General features: G+C 31.0%; 1 non-coding gene across 1 annotated transcript; it reads left to right on the plus strand.

The window, feature by feature from the left end:
- The first annotated feature begins 4,479 nt into the window (after window positions 1–4,479).
- Window positions 4,480–4,586, plus strand: LOC140622496 (U6 spliceosomal RNA). The gene has a single exon (XR_012022254.1). It is a non-coding gene; the product is annotated as a U6 spliceosomal RNA (small nuclear RNA).
- The last annotated feature ends 718 nt before the right edge of the window (window positions 4,587–5,304 follow it).

The following is a 5,304-nucleotide window of genomic DNA, read 5'->3' on the forward strand; positions in this document are numbered from 1 at the left end:
TTTATATAAGTATAAATACAAATACATGTATATTTGGGCCCCTGGGAGGGGAAAATAAGAACAAGTCTTATACAATAATCTTTTTGAGTTGACAATTCCTAAAGAACAGAAAATCCAGTTAGATCCATAACTAATTCCAAAATCTGGCTGGTTGAAATAGGTTGATTGAAAGGAGGTAATTTATTGATTTCTCTAGACCAGTGTTGTCCAATACTCTGTTAGCTACATGTAGCTATTTAAATTCAAATTAGTTGAACAAACTAAATTAAGAATTCAGTTCCTCAGTCATGCTAGCCAGCATTTCAAGTGCTCAGTAATCACATGTGTCTAGTGGCTAAGATACTGGGCAGCCCAGACATAGAAAATTCCTATTGCAGAAAGTTCTATTGGAGTGAGCTGCTCTGGAATATGACACTAAACGAAATTTTTCCCCTCTGTTTGGTTCCAGTGAGTCACAAATCCACACAGTAGCTGCCATCCTAATCTGAAAATTCCTGTCCATTTTGCTTGAAGCTGCCCTTAAAGAGAGTAATATTTTTAAATCACCTGGGTCCATTTTCAAGACTTCTCCATAATGGCTAACTTTTCCCAATATATTTCCTATATCATAATCTAGTATTATTTATTTAAATTGTTCCCTTATCTATACTAACTACTGTATAAAGAGTAAATTTAATTTTAATACTACTTTTAACTCATCTTCACACGGAAAAGCTTGGAATCTATGACATGCATGTGATAAATCAAGTTGGGTTTTTTTTTTTTTTTTTTGCATGTATTTCTTTCGGATCACCAATTCAGTTTATTTAATATATTTTGCTTGCTTTCCATACATATTGCAATGTATAATTATTTTCTTTCACTTTTTTAATCATCTGGGTTATCATTTATGACTGGAAACCTTCTCTATTACTTAAAATTATATTTCACTAGAAATCTTGGTTGTTTATCACCTGAATAATGATATAAGACTGGAAACATTCTTTCTCTATTACCTAACTTATTGTTTATGACTAGAAATCTTTCTCTAGCATCTGAGTTATCATTCATGGCTTGAAACTTTCTCTAGAACCTGATTTATTATTTATGAATGTAAACCTTTTTTTCTATCATATAAGTTATTATTTATGACTGAAAACCTTTCTCTAGCAGATGAGTCACTATTTATAATTGGAAACCCTTTTTCCCTATCATGTGAGTTATTATTTTTGTCTAGCAATCTTTTTCTCTATCATATGAGTTATCAAAAATAACTGGAAAAGTTCCTCTCTATAATATGTCATCATTTATGATTGGAAACCTTTTGCTATCACCTGGCTTGTTTATGACTGGAAACCTTTCCCTATATCCTGAGTTATCATTAATGGCTGGAAACTGGTCTTTCTCTGGCACGTGACTTACCACTTGTGACTGAAAAATTTTTTCTCTATTACTATGCACAGAAAACTTTTTTTTATTGACTACGCTATCATTTGTCATTGAAACTTTCATTCTCTATCACCTGAATTATCATTTATGACTGGAATTCCCCTATCTCTATGACACGAGTCACCATCTATCACTAGATAGTCTATCTTGGTCATCTGAGTTATTAGTTATAATTGAAAAGCTTCTATCATGTGAGTTTTCAGTAATGACTGGAAACCTTTCTCTATCACCTGTATTACCATTTATGACTGGAAACTCTTTTCTTTGTCACCTCACTTATCATTTATCATTGGAAACTTTTATTTCCCTATCTCCTAATTTATCATTTGTGATTGGAAAATTTTCATTCTCTACCACCTGAATTATCATTTATGACTGAAAGTCTTTCTGTCTCTATTATGTGATTTTCTGTTTATGACTGAGAACTTTATTTCTACTTTACCTGAGCTATAACTGATGACTGGGAAACATTCTTTCCTATCTTGTGTGTTATCATTTATGACTGGAGACTTTTCATTCTTTATCAGCTGAGTTATTGTTAATGATTGGATATTATCTTTCTCAATTGCCCGAGTTACCATTTATGATGGAAATCTTTTTTCTCTACTCTCTGACTTTTCATGACTGGAAACCTTCTTTTTCTAGAACCTGAGTTATAATTCATGACTGAAAACTTTTTGTTTTCTCTCATCTGAGTTCTCATTTATGACGGGAAACAGTTTTTCTCTAACTCTTGCATTAGCAATTATGACTTGAAGTCATATTTTTTCTATCACCTATGTTAGCATTTGAGACTGGAAGCCATCTTTTTATTGTTTGTATTATTATTTAGGAATGGAAGCTATCTTTTTGTATTCTTTGAGTTGTCATTTATGACTAGATATGAATGTATAATCTATCTTCTCTATTTTTTTGATGATGGGAATTTATATACACACACACTGGAATATTATATATCTTTCTTTTTATCACCTGGATAATGATGAAATTTTTTCATGAGATAGAGGAAAATCCTGACATTTGCAATAATGTGCATGGACTTTGAGGACATTATGTTATATCATTGATTTTTTTTCCCTCATTTCTAAAACAACTACATGAAGTTAATCATAATGCCTATTACTGCTATCTCAGTCAACGTTACTTAATTTCTCTGGTTATATTCTATCTGGATTTTTTCTTCTTCTTTTTTTCTTCTATCTAGCTTTTGACATTCCCAATTATTTTTCTCTCTAATGTATTTTCCAACTTTAGAATGCATTCTTCTCCCTTTTTTCTGTTCTAAATATCCTCTACTTAAATATTTTGTCTCTTCTTTAATAGCCATTAATTTTTATTATGATCAAGGGAATATTAAAAGTATTTCAAAGTAGAGAATATAATGAACCCTTGTAGATTATCACCAAGCTTTGACAACTACCAACTCATGGTTAAATTTTTCATCTGTACTCCCACCCACTTCCACCAATTCCCAAGATTCTTTTGAAGTAATTAAAAAACATGGCATTATGTATGATTTCATTTATATAACATTTTCAAAAGGACAGAGCTATAGAGGTAGAAAATAGATTAGTGGCTGCCATGGGACAGGAATGGAATACAGCAGTTTTTCTGTAGTCATAAAACAGCTTAGAACAGCTAATTTTTGTGGTGATTAAACAAATCATTACATGGAATGAAATTGTCTAGAACTATACACATCCACAGACACAAATGTAAGTTAAAAACAGTAGAAATTGGATATGGTCTGTAGTCTAGTTAACAATGTTATACTAACATTATTTTTCTTGATTTCAGTGTTGTATTGCAGTTATAAAATGTGTCACCATTAGAGGAAGCTGCACATGTCGCATTATTTCTTTTTTTGTTGCATTATTTCTGACATTTCCTATGAGTTTATAATTATTTCAAAACAAAAACTTTAAAATTAATTTTAACACTATTGAATCAATAAAATACTTAGAAATACATTGAATAAAATAAGTGAAAGATGCAAAGCTACAAAATATTTCTGAGGAAAAGAAAGCTAAATAATTAGAGATATATATGCCATACCTATGGTTTTGAGGGGACAATAGTGTGAAAATGTCAGTTTTTTTCAAAATTAATCCATAGATTCAAAGTAATCACAGTCATAATTCTATCAGAATTTCTCTAAAATTGACATCCTGTATGGAAGTACAAAGACTTAAAAAAGAAAAACCAATCTTAAAAAAATCTCACTTTACAAAACTATTACACAACTAGAATAGTAATACAATAGCCATATTGACATGATGATAGAAAAAAAATCAAAAGCACAGAATAGACAGTCTGGAAATATACCCACTCACATTTAGTCAATTATTTTTGACAGTTGTCAAAGCTATTCGGTAAATAAGGCCTTTCAACAAATATTTAGAATATTATATATCTGTGCCACAAAGAATATTAACCCTACCTCACACCATGTACAAAAGTTGTGATAAATGATACACCTAAACATAAAAAGCAAAAACTATAAATCTCATAAAACAGAGGATAATATCTTCATGACTTGGAGACAGACAAATATTTCTTAGACAAGAGTCAAAAGCACCTTAAAAAATTTAAGCAAGTAAATAAAAAAATCAGACATGATTAAATTTTTAAAAAATGCTACTTGCCAAGTAACTGTTAAAAACAATCAGTAAATAAGCCAAAACCTAGAAGAAATTATTTTTAAAATGTATAGCTTAAAAAATAAAAACAAATCACATACATAAAAATCCCCTGTGACAATAAAATGACAAATAAGCCAATAATTTTTTTTTTTTTTTTAAAGCAAGTGCTAGGGCACCTGGGTGGCTCAGCGAGTTGAGTGGATAAGAGTCTGACTCTTGATTTCAGCTCTGGTCATGATTTCAGGGTTGTGGGATGGAGCCCTCACATGGTGCTCTGTGCTCAGTGCAGAGTCTGCTTGTCTCTCTTCCTCCTCCTCCAGTCACTTGCTCTCTCTGCCTCTAAAAGAAATAGATAAAATCTTTAAAAAAGAGAGAGAGAGAGAGAGAGAGAGAGAGAGAGAGAGAGAAAGTGCCCACTTTGGCAGCACATATATTAAAATTGGAACAATATACAGAAGATTAGCATGGCCTCTGTGCAAGGACGATATGCAAATTCATGAAACATTGCATATTAGAAAATGAGCAAAACTCTTGAATAGACATTTCACAAAGGGAGATATACAATGGGAGTTAAGAAAAAGAGAGAAAAACAAATAAGAAAATGAACATTTGTCATAAAGGAAATTCAGGTTAAAACCCTGATAAAATTGCTCTACAGAACTAGAAGTTTGGTGGAAATTTAAAAGTCTAGATATGAAAATGGTGCCAAGTAGGAAGAGTTTGTGTGTAATGGGTTTGTAAAATGATATAGGACAATGGATAGTGCTTTGGCATTGTATTAAAAAGACAACCCTATAGCTGTTCTATGGCATATAGATTCTACTTCTAGGTATTTATCCAAGAGAAATGAAAGTATATACCCATAAAAGTGTCATTTTTAATATATCTAATATATGATAACTAATTTGGTAAAAAAAAAAAATACCAGCAAACTGGTTGCTTTGGACATAAAAGTGTTGATTGGGAAGAGAATGAAGGAACTTTCTGCGATTATGGCTTTGTTCTATATCTTAATAGGGTCTGATTACACAGGTGTATGCATTTGTCAAAACTCATCAAACTGTAAAAATAATATTTGTACATTTCATTGTATATTTAAAGTAAAACTACTATTAAAATACTGAATGTCACTTAGTTGATTTCCATGTATGGTGTCAGTGATTCTGAAACTACTTTATACATACATACATACATACATACACAAATTTTATAGTGTCTGAACAATAGAAATGGA

Source organism: Canis lupus, chromosome 31 (genome assembly GCF_048164855.1).
Source record: "Canis lupus baileyi chromosome 31, mCanLup2.hap1, whole genome shotgun sequence".
NCBI classification, from domain to species: Eukaryota; Metazoa; Chordata; class Mammalia; order Carnivora; family Canidae; genus Canis; species Canis lupus.